This window comes from Elephas maximus, chromosome 1, assembly GCF_024166365.1.
Source record: "Elephas maximus indicus isolate mEleMax1 chromosome 1, mEleMax1 primary haplotype, whole genome shotgun sequence".
Lineage (NCBI taxonomy): Eukaryota > Metazoa > Chordata > Mammalia > Proboscidea > Elephantidae > Elephas > Elephas maximus.
The window spans coordinates 104,811,619-104,825,642 of record NC_064819.1 but is presented as its reverse complement, the minus strand read 5'-3'; the positions used below and the strand labels follow the sequence as shown (position 1 = coordinate 104,825,642).

Sequence of the window (14,024 nt, the reverse complement as noted above, 5' to 3'; positions counted from 1 at the left end):
GGATCAGCACTGCCGGAATTTCCTCCAGCAGGCGGCGGGCTGCACGGCGCGCTCCGCACGTGAGGCGGCAGCATCAGCTCCGGCTGCGGCGGCGCAGCCCGGGCGCCCAGGCTCGCCTTGGGTAAGGGCTGCCCGCGCCGCTGGGCCACCGAGCCCGCCCCGGTTTCCAGGGCCCACGGCCAGCCCGCCGTCCACCCCGGCCGCAGCCCCAGTACCCTCCAGACCCTTCGTGGGGGCCCCGCCGGACCAGCCCGCTCCTCTCGCGTCCTCGCACCACCTTTGCCGGGACCGCAAAATTCTCGGCTTTTGGCAACCGTGTTGGTCTGCACCGAAGTGGGTGCGCTGGGCCGCTGGCCGGGCGGCGGGCGCGAAGGTCTGACTCCGGGCTCCTGCAGCCCCGCCGGCCGCCACTGGGGGCTGCCGCGCCGGCGAGCTGGTCCGGGCCGGTGCGCTCGCCGCCGGGTTCCGGGCGCTGCGGAGCCGCTGCGCTCTCTCCAACGCGGGCCCCGGCTGCCTTAGCGGCCCGCCCGGCTCCCTCCCGGATCTGTGCGTGTGACCACTGCGTGTGTGTGTGTGTGTGTGTGTGTGTGTGTTCGGCGAGTGCGTGTGCGCGCTCGCGTGGGGGCAGTGTGCATGCGAGGAGTGCGGGGGTGTGTGTTTGTGTGTATGCGTGTGGGTGTGAGTGCCTGGCTCCCTCTTACTGACACACACACACGCACACACTCACACGCACACACACGCACACACACTCACACCCCGGCTGGCTCCTCTGAACTTGAAGACTCCCACGTTCCAAGATGCTCGAGGTTCCTAGGAATGCCCAGGGATCTCCGATTTGGAAAATTCAACCGGCATCTTCCTAGGGAGCGATTCTTTATTTTTAATCTGGAAGCGAAGAGAACAAGTTGTGCTTTTTCCCCCCTTCATCTTGCTAAATGCCATGGATATAACTGAATAAGCCGCTCAGGGCTGTCCCCGCGTGGACGTCGGAGGCCACCATCTGCCTGCGTTCGCCGGAGCCGGAGGGTTTAGCTCGAGCCCGTGTCGGGCGGGGAAGGATGCGTGGCCGAGCCGGGGAGCCCGGGCGCCCCGCGGAGCCGGCCGCGGTGCTTCCCAGCCAGGGATAGATGCTGCCTCGCCCAGGTGAGTGTCTGTCGCTTCGTCTCCGCCTTCCGGGTTGTCCACGGAGCTGGGCGCTGAGCTGCACGCCCCAGAGGGAACCGAGAACTTTGCATGCCTTTCTTTTTCACTCGACGACTCTCCTCACCCGGGCCACGGGTGCGGAAACCCCGCTATCTTATCGCTCGTCCGTATCGCGGGGGATTTTCTTTTCTTTCGTTCTTTTTCCCCCTCTCTCCCAGATAGTGAGAGGGAAACTCTGGCGGAGAGCAGGGAGAGCTAAAAGCAGCAGAACTTTGGCTCCAGACCACTCTGTTGCTTCTCCCTACCTTCGAGGCCAGGCCAGAGCCAGTGCTAGGGGGCTGGGTACGGACGCCGGGGGCTCCCTGTGCTCTGTGGGCTGGGTGGGGTGGAGTAGAGTCGGGTGCAAAGAGATTGATTCAGCGCTGGTGGAAGGAAGAAAGCAATCATTGCAGTTTGAGGAGGCAGGTGGGGCAAGCTCAGGAACCAGGTCCTGGCCTCAGGCAGAAGGCAGGCGGAGCAGGGGGATTATGTGTGTGCGTGTGTAGTTTGGGGCACCAGAATGGCATGATGAAGCAATATGAAAACTGGCTTTAGCTATGCCCGGGTTGGTACGTCTGTATCCCTCCAGCCCTTCCCTAGTTCTAAGGCTGGCCTGGGCAGGGAGGAGCAGGAGCAGAGGACAGCTCAGAAGGAAGCAGACAGTGCCTTGCCCTGCACAGACCCTTGGTGGGAAGAAGGGGTCCTGTCCTTCTTCGTGGCAGCCCAGTACAAAGGACATAGGCAGTGAGTTCCAGGGAAGCAAAGCCCCTGAAAGCCCCAGCCAAAGAGAGAGGAGGGAGCCTGAGAAGAGACAGCAGAGCTACTGAGCCAGCTGGATGCCAAGTGCACCTAGAGGCAGAGACAGCCTCAGACAGACACCTGCAGGGAGAGGGAGCTTGTCAGAGCCCGCACACATGCTGGGCTGGAGTTAATGGTGTGGCTGTAGATGCTGACCCTCTGGCCCACCACAGTGGAGAGAGAGAGAGTGTGTGTGTGTGTGTGTGTGTGTGTTTGTGTGGCAGGGAGATAGCGGCTGTGGTGGGGATACAGAGTGAAGAAGTGAGTCTAGCTGATTGGCCTTGTGGGGCTGGGGGAGGGGGTGGCTTCAGGAAATGTATACCCCAGGAGTGGTGGGGGAGGAGCAAAACTAGGGGGAACCTGCCATTCTCAGGGCTGAGTAGTTCCCAGGGACCAGCGAGTGAGGTTCTAGGTGGGCTGTTTTACTTGAGTGGGAGCCACTTTGGAACTCAGGATGGGAAAGACAAGGCAGGGGTTGTGGTGAGGCTCGGAGCCAAGGGACCACAGCTTGGGTTGTGCCCTGGGGCTGGTCACCGCCCTCTGCGAGGAACTTTATAGGGCCACATGCAATGGAGCCCAGTGGGTTGTGGGACCTGTTTGTGGGGTGTATTGAAACCGGAAGGGGGCCAGAGAGGTACCGGGAGGCCTAGGAAGCTTGTGAAGGCCTGCCTTTGCAGACGATGGACCACGCCAGCTGCCCGGGCCCTTATTGCTGACGCTGGAATGTCGTCTTTCCCCTCTGACTCTGGCTGGGAGTGCAGAGTTCTATCTCTCCCTCCCTGACTCCTCCCATGCATCTGTTCGGCCCCCTGCCCAGCCCCCAATTTAGAGTTTCTAGTCTAATTCCTGCCTGGGAATGTCATTACTTATCTTCCTGCCCTCCCTTGGGGAATACAAACGGTGAACTTGGCATTTCTTTTCCAGCCTCTGGTGGTGCTTCTCCCCAGAGGAGGTCTGCTACTAGCTCCATCCTCTGTCAGCTGACCCTGGAGCCCACTGGAGCTGGGGCTCCATCCCTCCTTCTCCAAAGTGCCCTTTCCTTTCCCAGGCCCAGAAATGTGAGCAGCTGGGGGGTCTGGCTTGAAAGAGAGTGAGCTGGCAGCATCCAGGAGGCAAGACTGAGGAGGATAAGGAGAATGAATGGAATAGGAAATACGGATGGGGCAGGTGGAGCCACAGAGAAAACCAGGCACCCTTCTGGATACCAAAGCCCTGATTTGGCTAAAGGGGGACAACCTTTCTTGTCTTGGCTGCAGATTCAAAGTAAAGATCAAGAACCCGGGGGTTCTGGGCTCTTAGTGTCAGGCTTGCCAAGCCCCTCCAACCTATGGGGTAGATGGAGTAGGGCATATTCTCCTTTCAGGGACAGGGGTTCTTGGGGGTCCCAGACCCCTCTGGCCTGGGATCTATCTGCTCAGGGGAGTTGAGAAATGAAGTTGGCATTAGAATTGTTTTCAGAAAGTCCCTTGTCCGAAGGTGGAGATGAGCTCAATTATTGGCAGCTAGGGAGTTCCCAGCCTGATGGAGGAGGCTCCTAGACTGGAAGCAGAGACTTGAGCACAAAACCAACCAAGGATGGCCAAGAGGAACTGGACCTTGGACAAATGCAACAGTTTGGGTGTTTTGTGATTTTTTGGGGGGACCGTTGACATTTTAGAGTCAAATTTATTTGAAGGTATAGAATTGTGATAAAACGGATTGTAACCTAAACCTGGAGGGCCTGGTTTCAAATTCTGGTGCTACTACATCTTTGTTCGTTAACCATTTGAACCTTCATTTTCTCATCTGGTGAAATGAAATAGTAAGACATGCCATGCAGATGTGTTATGACCTGGTATTTATCTTGGTGCTCCCCAACCTGAAAAGATCTGGCTGGGGGAGTGTTTGCTTGGAACGGGGAGGGTTGGGAGGGAGGGAGGGACCCTCAGCGACATGGAGGAGAGCGTCTCCAGGTTCCCCTTGCCCAAGGAGCTGCCAGGAGGGTTTGATGCCATCGCACGTAAGCTGATCATTACAAGGCTCCAGGAAGCCCTCCAGGAAACTTTGGGAACTGGTATTCAGAGCAGCAAATTTCACCTTTGGGGCTGTGGCATCTGCTTCCCTCTTGTTTGCCTTGGAGGTTTATGACCAGGCACATTTGCACAAGAAGTAGGTGTCTCTGTGTCTTACAAGTGTCACCTGTCACCCTTTCCTATGTGATGCTTGTGTGTGAATATCCCCCAGAACCCAGCCTCCATCAGCTGTTCTTTGACTCCACCCCCTACTGCCGCAGGGTGGCCTCAGAGGCTGGTATGGGGCTCAGGCCAAGTGAATGGACACATCTCCTCCTGGGATCAGCACAGGGCCTGTGATCGGACCTGGGTTCTATTTGCAGAGCATGGGGGTGGGGGCACCCAGCTGGGGAGAGCACCCAGCTGGGGAGGGGGCTCAGAACCTGATGTATATTCAGCAGCTGCTCTAACTAATGGACCCACTGGAACAAGAGGAGAGGGAGGTCTAACCAAATGGGCAGGCCTATGAGAAGGTATTTTCAGGGAGGAGAAAGTCAGGTTTGGAGATGGGGGTCAGGGAGAGTAGCCATGTCTAGCCTGGTCCGGGTGAGGACAATCAGGAGGGCTTCTTAGAGGAGGGAGAATTTCAGGGAAAGCAAAAGCCCACAGAAGGCAGGTTTTGTTTTCACTTCAATTCTCAGAGGTCACCAGAGTTTAGAGAGTTTCAGGGGCGGGACACTAAAGAAGTAAAACAGATGTTCTGAAAAATGCCTTAGGTTCTTGGGACCAGCTCAATTTTAAACAGTTTCTCAGTTGCTTGTTACGTGCCAGGCACAATGTTAAGGACTTCATAGTGTTATCTCGTTGAATTTGTACAATCCGGTGAAATTGCCGCTGTTATTATCTCCATTTTACAGATAAGAAAACTGAGGTTCAGAGAAGTTGAGGACCTGTTATGTAGCTAGTAAGTGGTGGAGATGTTGTCAATTTTCGTGTTCACCTGAGTTCAAATCCCACATGTCTTTGGTACTGCCTTTCTGCCCTAAGATGAGACTCCATGGGGGCACCTCTCTAAGCCCCTGCTGGCCTCCTGGCCTGGCTGGAAAGGCCACTTGAGAGCCTCCATCAGAGAGTCCCTGACAACCCCATCCTTCCCTTGGCTTCCCAGCCCAGCTCACACCCACCCATCAAATGGCCAGCACTACTCCCCTGGAGATCATGTTCCCAGTTGGTCCTGTGGATGAGCCTGCAGGTGGAGCAGTGGAGTGAGCCCTGGACTGCGAGTCAGGGGCCGACTCTGCCACATTGTGACTTGGGTGGCAGTGTAAATTCTTACTACCCTGAGGCCTGGTTCCCTTCGGTCTGAGACCAGACGCAATGAATGCTTACCTCCTACCTCCCAGGGTTGCTGCAAGGGCAGGTCATCATGTGTGAAGGCACCTTATAAACTGAACAAGGCCTTTAGAAGTCAGGGTTACTTGTGACCCCTTCCTAATTTAGACTAAATCCCCAAAACATCAGATGCGATAATGCCCAGGTATGAGGTAAAGGTGGGCTTGAATGTATCAGTTCCACGTAGGACTGCAGTTATCCAATAAGATAACAGGCCAGGCAGGCTGACCCTGTACCTAGTGGGAAAAGGGATGACAAAGAACCTTCAGGAAGGTGAGCGTGGCCCAGATAATTGGGTGGGGACTGGTGGGCAGCTGGGAAGGGGTACATATACGGATACATTATTTACTTTTATAACCAGGCTGTCGTCATGGAAGGAGGAAGGCACTGGAGGGGAAGAGGGTATTTTCTTCAGACCAATACTTCTCAACTTTTTTTTTTTTGCGGTTGCCTCTCTAACGAGCTTTTTAAAATATTTTTTTCCTAATCATCTCCTCCCCCCTCCCCATGAAATTTTAATACTGCAGATATATAGCATATCTGTGTATGTACAGTGTATGTAGGTGCTTTATGCATAAAAGAGTACAATTCCCCCCCGCCAAAGAAATAGAGTGATATCATCCCCAATGAGAATGCATGTCTCAGGATAATAGTCTAGGATCAGAAAAAGAGGTGGATTAATGAGGCAGGTGAATCCAGGAGGTGATGAAGAGGACAGATTCACTCTATAAAACCAGTTACTGTCAAGTCAACTCCAAGTCATGGCAACTCCAAGTGTGTCAGAGTAGAAATGTGCTCCGAAGGGTTTTCTGAGTTTTCAGAAGCAGATCGCCAGGCCTTTCTTCCGAGATTCACTTTAGCATCTTGTTCACTGTCCTTAGCATGGTTTTTGCACCAGCAGCATCACCTGGGAGCAAGTTAGCAATGTAAAACCACACCCCAGTCCCTGGAACCCTGAATTAGAATCTCTGTTTTATCAAGGTGATGATGGGGTGAGGGATGGGATCAGATGACCTGCCCAAGAGCACGAGGCTAGTCTTTGAACAGAGGGTCAAAGGAAGAAAAGGCATGTGCGGGATCACCCAACTTGTTAAATGATTGAGTCCAAATGCACCAAGCAAGTTTAAGGAATGACACTCTCTGCAGGTAACTGATCTATTGTTAGTTGCCACTGAGTCAATTCCAACTCACGGTGACTCCACGTGTGCAGAGTAGAACTGCTCCATAGAGTTTTCCAGGCTGTGGCCTTTCAGAAACAGATCACCAGGCCTTTCTTCCAAGTTGCCTCTGGGTGTGTTCGAACTGCCACTGTTTTGGTTAGTAGTCCAGCACTTAATCATGTGCGCCACCCAGGAACCACTCTACAGGTCTATGTTTTCTTCCTGGAGATTTCCTTGCATTGTGTAGAAGGTTTGATGACCCTGCAGAGGAGACACCGTGCTGTGACCTTGCTTCCAGGCCACAGAAGGCCAGAGCATTTTTGATTTGGATAGAACTGGACCTTTTACTTGAATATCCTCAAGGGCCAATGCTAACAGGGACAGGACCCACCTGGGGGACAGACTGGAACTATAGAGACGAGACTTAGGTGTTGAACTGGGTCAGGCTGGATTAAGTAACAAAACTATGTTCTTGTCATTTTTAAACTGGCTTGAGTTTCCCCGAGTGGAGCCTGGGTTTTCCTTGCAGCAGCCCTGAGACAGGAGAGACTGCAAAATTCCAAAGCTGGGCTTGTTAGAGTTCAGTGCATTTATTGTTGGCATGCCCCACATTGATTCACCAACCAGCAGGAGCTAAGCCACAGCCTGGCCAGACACACCAGGTAGAAGCAGAAAGGTGAGCCTCTCTCTCAAGCGCACTTCCCTCTGGATTTCCCTCCTGGGCTCTTTCCTCTTAATGCAGCCCCTCCTCTACTCCACCTTGATGTAGGCCAGCACAGAACGGTCTTTCCCTCTCTTCTTAACTAAGGTCGCTAATAAACTTCCTGGGATTACAAGATCTACTTGGCCTTCCCACCTGCCCTTCCCTAGGACTCATTCCTATTCCTTCTTCCCAGCACTGCCAGCACTCCCCTCCCCAGCTAAAACCCCCCCAAACCAGTTGTTGTCCGGTTGATTTCCAACTCACGGTGACCCCGTGTGTGTCAGAGTAGAACTGTGCTCCACAGGGTTTTCGATGGCTGATTCTTCAGAAGTAGATCGACAGGACTTTCTTCCAAGGTGCCTCTGTGTGGATTTGAATCTCCATCCTTTTGGATGACACCTGAGCATGCTGACTGTTTGCACCACCCAGGGTCTCACTGCCTCCTTATCTGATAATCTCCTGTTAAGGCAGCTTTTGTTAATGGAGCCTCAGGGAGTTACTAGGGTCCCCAACTAATATTGGGGGTCTCTGGAGGCTCCTACTTAAGGCTAGTTATAAACTAGTCTTGCTTTTACTTGACTTTGTAATCTGCCAGCCACTTCTTGGAAACCCTATGGAACAGTTCTACCCTGTTCTGTAGGGTCGCTGTGAGTTGGATCAACTCAATGGCAAAAGATTTGTTTTATGAGTGGCCCCCAAAAACGCATGACATGTGGCCACTCAGCCTGCAGGACTTGGAGAAACTTGGAGAGTGAGCTAGATTCATTCTATGGCTCGGGACTTAGTACCTGATGAGAGAGATGTGTCCCCCTTTCTGGGATTGATGGTAATGAAGGTGGGCTCCTCAAAACCCCAGGAAGTACCCAATAAGGGCCATAAGATGAGGGCGTGTCATCCTAAAAACATTCAAGATTCCTGAATGGGCACAGGTGATCCCTTGATTCATTGTCCTCCATGATGAAGCTGCTTTAATACCCAGAGCGGGGTCCTCCTGGAACAGAGGGGAGGGAGGTGGGATGACAATCTGAGGTCATGGAGATAAAAGGTTAGAGGTCCTTGTAGAGCACACACACGTAAAACTCAAACCCATTGCCACTGAGTCAATTCTGACTCACAGCAATCCTACAGGACAGAGTAGAATGACCCCGTAGGGTTTCCAAGGAGCAGCTGGTGGATTTGAACTTATGACCTTTTGGTTGGCAGCCAAAGCTCTTAACCACTGCATCACCAGGGCTCCTATAGAGCACAAGGCATGACAGTATGGCCATGGAGCACTCACTGGGGTACAGGGAATCTGGAGTATTCATTTCAGCTCTGCCAGCAACTTGCCTACTGACTTTCTCCAGTCCCTTGCCCTTTCTGCCCTCACCTGTAGCACGGGGCCTAAGTGCTGTCCAAAGTGCCTTCCAGTTTAAATATTTGATCTCTTGATTTATGAGTCCGTGAGCCAGCCTCAGAGCAAAGGTGCATCCTCTGAGCCACCCAGGTCCTGCAGTGACTTGGCTGGGGTCCTCTGGCCTCTTTCTCATCCTGTTCTTCTGCCAGATGGTGCTGGCCTGGTGCTCCCCTCCGCTAGGTGCCCTCTGATGACTCATTAACCTTCCCCAAACCTGGTGACTGCATCAGCTTTGAATGACCATGATACCAGGGCTACAACCTGAATGGGAGTGTCTCATTCCTCTCCCACTCCATCGCACGCATGTGCACATACACACACGTCTACATACATGCTCTAACATACACTCATATACATGCACACATACACACACACCTACATACTCACATGCTCTCACATATGTTCGCACACTTATGCACACACACACTCCTATATATGCACTTACATACACTCACACACATGCGCACATACACGCACTCCTACACACACACACAAAAAAAACACACATACACCCTCATATATGTTGACACACTCACACTCTCACATACACTCACACACGCACACATACACACTCCTACACACTCACATACACTCACAGACTCACACATATACCCACACACGTATACAATAACATATTCCTACATACACATATTTACACACTCAGTACTTGCACACATGCGCACACCTGCATGTACAACACATACATACACATACTCTTATACACCTGCACATGCATACACACCTGCACACACGCACACACACTCCTGCACACACATTTCCATTTATACAACACACGAATGTACGCACATTCACATACATTTAACCACACGCTCATATCCTCACACACATAGGTATGCATTCCCACACGCTCACATACACTCACACACTCATACACTCACACACACACACTCCCTTTATCCACTGTCTTGGCTTCTCCCTCGAAGACGTGCGTGTGTACACCCAGTCTTTGTAGAGCACTGTCCACCTTATACAGAGCGTTTTTACATGTGTCCTGGAATTCCCATAGCTCTCCGAGCCGGGGAGGGCTCTTGTTGTTACATGACTCTCTGGTCCCCACAATGTGTGACATCCAGTCACTGTCTGGATGAGGAAACAGCAGAGGCAGGATGAGAAGTGGCCTCGGTGCAGAGGTTTGCCCATCCCAGCAGCACTGTCACTGCCTTTGCTCTGCAGAACAACCTGTTTAAGGTGTATTTTGTCACTGTTCTGAAGATGGGAAACTGAGGACTAGGGAGATTTAGACCCTGGGGGTGACAGAGCTGGAAGTGGAACCAGGCCTGTCTGACTCCAAGCCTGAGCTCTCTGCTCCCTCTCTGCTGGGCCATGTGTATACTCCTGCAGCTGTTTGGTCATCGTTCCCTCTGCTAGAGGCTTTTATTCACACCAGATATCAAGCAATTGAGAATTGCCACCCTAGGTCAGCCCCAGGGTCATTCCTACTCAAATTCTTACTCTTTTCTACTGAAGTAGAGGGTAGGAAAGGACTGGACTGCCTCTGTTCTAACAGTTTTGCTGTTCTCATGACATTTGTTCATGAACTTAACCTTCTTGTAACCTCTTGAGGCTCTAATTCGTGTGCTTTGCTGCCCAGTGTCGGAGCTAGGCTTCCTTTTGTTCGTCCTCAAGTGCTTCCTCCGCCCCCTTCAGGCTTTGACGTCTGCAATCCTAATCTGGTAGGGTTTGGTGATCAAGTGTATGCTCCTTTATTCATGACCTGATGGACAGCAGTCCTAGTTTATCCAGTTTAATTTAATAAGCATTTACTGAGCACCTACTGTGTGCCACCCGGCAGGCCAGATGCACGCAGTCCCTCCATCTCATCAGCCATTTGATTTATCCTCCTGCCTCTTCTACAGTCCTGCCTATGGACTTGTTGGAGTTGGGGGCTGGTGGGGTGGTGGGAGTCTCCAGTTCTGGCTCGTTTCTAATGCCCTCCCTCACCCACATTCTTGTGTTCAGGGGTGTGTGTGTATGTTTATGTGTGGTGTCTGTTGCTTAGATCTCAGCCAAAGGCCACATAAGATTAACTGCTTGATGTAAAGCTGATGATGGTGATGATGATGATGGTAGCGGTGATGAAGATCACTTAAGAAATGGACTTTCAAGCTGCTTTCCCAGCCCCATCCCTCCTCCACCATCACTAAGCTGACATCTTACCATCTCATCCAAATAGCACCTGATGGGATGAAGAGATTTCGGGGCCATGGTCTCACCTTAGGGAGAAGCTGTCCCTGAAGGAACTATTTAATCTTTCTCCTGGACTGGGTGCTTGCGTCACAGTGACTGAGCTGGGGAAAAGGGGAACTGAGGAGAGACACCCTAGGATAGACATAATCCTGCTCTGTCCAGAGTCGTGACTTCTAAGCACATGACAAATGAGGACCATCACATTAGTGGGAGGGTGGTTTCCCAGGCCTCAGGGACAGGAAGCTGGATGTGGGACTTCTGGCAGGGGAGGAGCATGTAGTGTTTGCAAGGGGGCGAGGCAGACTCCTTGTGAGTGGGAAGTCTTCATCTGATGGGGGAAGGCCTTCCCTGTCCTTGGGAAGTTTGTGTTCTGATGAGGAGGATAGAACAGAAAAACATGGCACATTATTGAGGAAATCTTGGCACTAAAATATGTGGGCGCAGAATCCTTCTTATGTAGGGAGCATGTGTGCACCGGGGCCCCCCATTACTGGGCTTACACTGTGCTCTATTTCCCTGGTTGTACGAACTTGAGCAGGTTACAAACACCGTGCCTTGGTTTCCTCATCTGCAAAATGGGGACAATAATAGTACTTACCTCATAGGTTGTTATGAGAATTAAATGAATTACTGTATGGGAAGTGTTCAGACCAGTTCCCAAAACTTAACCTAACCTAGCCCATTGCTGTCAAGTTGATTCCGACTCATGACAACCCCTTGTGTTATAGAGTAGAGCGCTCCATAGATTAACTGCCTCCATAGATTAGATGGCTCTAATCTTTACAGAAGCAGATTGCCAGGCCTTTCCTCCATGCCACTGCTAGATGAGTTTGAACCACCTTTAGGTTAGTAGTAGAACACAAACCGTTTGTGCCACCCAGAGACCTTTTGCCCAGAACATGGTGAACACCAAGTAAGTGTGAGCTAGTAGCGGTATTTTTCTAAGTGTGGAGATGAACCACCATGGACACACTCAGCTGATACTCCTTGCAAACAACCACCCCTTAAATTGTATAGAAACTTGGGAAATTTCATAATTCCCCCCCCCCCACAAATGATCCCTACTAGACACACAGGACAGGCATTGTGATTATGTCCATTTTACAGGTGAAACTGAGGCACAGAGGCTCACACAGGGTTCCTGGTCCAGTTGGGTTTTTCAGTGTACCTCACGACCATGCTGTGATTCAGCCAAGGGGTGAGGGGAGGCTAGGGGCAGAAAGTTTTGGGTAAAAATGGCTGATGTATACAGGACTGTACCTCTGACCTGGGCTTAGTGCTGGGATCAGCTTCCTGAAAGAATAAGCCCTGGTACGGGAGCAAGTCCATGCTCCATTCCAGGGGCGTGCGCTTTGGCTGGGTCTACACAGCATGCATGAAGGAAACCAGGCTGTGTCTACACCGCACAGCAGATCAGGGATGGTAGTCAGTGATGGAACCACAAAAACAGAAAACAAACCTGTTGCCATAGAGTTGATTCTGACTCATGGCCGCCCCATGTGTGTCAGAGTAGAACTGCACTTGGTAGGGTTTTCAATGGCTGATTTTTTGGACGTGGATCACCAGGACTTTTCTTCTCAGGTGCTCTGGGTGGATTGGAACTTCCAGTCCTTTGGTTAGCAGCCAAGCACATGCTCTTTTGGTCCTTTTGAAATCGTCATGCATGGCCTGGGGTGGGGTTCTGTGGGACTGTCCTGGGGGCGATAAAGGAGAGGGGCAAAGGGATAGAAATTGGACTGGGGAACCTTTTATCAAGGAAGCAGGCACCTGATTCAGCCTGGCTCAGTATGTGTGGAGAGGGCCAGAAAGAGACAAAATTCCTCCTCCCTCTGTATAACACGCTTTCCCCAGTGCTGCTCCTGGTGATGTAAACAGGGCCTTTCTGGATCGTTTGGTCTGCAGGAGCTAGAAAGCATTTGGGGCAAGAAAAGGGTCCTGGGGCCGGGACACATGGATGGGGAGTGAAGCCCTCCAGTGGGTAGAAACCAGCACTGAGGAGAGCTTGCTTGTGGAGTGGGGATTTTGGCAGCCCTCAGGGTGTCAAGGCACCAGGATCCTGGAATCAGTGTCTAGGGCAGGACACGGGAGAGTGATGGGAGTTGGTGTGTGGCCATGGGAGGAGCCAGGAGCCAGGGAGGCAGTAAAGCCAGCACTGAGCAACAGCAGAAGCCGCTGGAGGAGAACTGGGGAGGGGGTTTGATGAGAGTCCAGCCCTCCTATCCACTCCCTGAACCAAGCCAGCTGACTAGAACCCCAAGAAGCCCCAGCCCATCTCTGTTCTCTCAGGAGGGAGAAGTCAAAGCTCCAAGCTTGTTTACAGAGCTTTATTTATGATCAGCTTGCTCCCTAAATCCTGGGCCATGTAAATATGCCACATAATCGGGAGGGACAGCAGGTACCAGGAGCTCCTGTAGAAACCCAGGCAGAGAGAGAAAGAGAAAGCACTGGCTCACAGGTTACAGGGGAGGCCAGCGGGGGCGCTGGTGGCTGGCCGGGCTTGGGAGGTAAGTTATCTGAGGCCAGGCCACCTGCTCACTGCTGTGCAGCGCTGGGCTGATCTTTACTGTATATTGGTTTTTAAATTACAGTCCAGCATTGATTCCCTGCTCTTTAAGTTCAGCCTTCACTCTCCATCCCCATCTCACTCGGCCTTTCTCTACCTCTCCATCTCCTTCTCCATCTGTCTTCTCTCCCTCTCAATTCAGTTTGTAATGCACCAGGGTATTATCCTACCATGGATCATGTTACCCTATAGGATTATGATAATGTTACATTGCATTTATTAGCATATACATTATATTCACCCCTTCCATGTACACAGCACTTTATACTTTTTAAAGCTCTGCAGAAGCCACATTTATCTTCTTCAGACCCCATGGCAGTGAGGAAGCAGGGCAAGTAGAGCTGTGTCTGTTTAAAGGGGAGGAAGCTGGAGCTCAGAGACTAGTGGAATGACCAGGTCACGTGTGGATTATGTTATTTTAGGTAATTGCTGTTGTTGTGTGCTGTCGAGTTGATTTTGACTCATAGCGACCCTATAGGACAGGGTAGAACTTCCCTGTAGAGTTTCCAAGGCTGTAATCTTTACGGAAGCAGACAGCCACATTGCTCTCTCGTGAAGTGGCTGGTGGGTTCGAACCACTGACGTTTTGGTTAGGAGCTGAGCACTTTAACCACTGTGTCACCAGGGCTCC

At 51.8% G+C, this 14,024-nt stretch overlaps 1 protein-coding gene across 1 annotated transcript in view; it reads left to right on the top strand.

The window, feature by feature from the left end:
• Positions 1-312: 312 nt before the first annotated feature.
• The window catches only part of LRFN2 (leucine rich repeat and fibronectin type III domain containing 2), a 280,140-nt gene continuing 266,428 nt past the window's right edge, over positions 313-14,024 (top strand). Inside the window, exon 1 of the mRNA XM_049891432.1 lies at positions 313-1,143. The gene's annotated coding sequence lies outside the window, so the exon portion shown is untranslated. The remainder of the gene's footprint in view (positions 1,144-14,024) is intronic.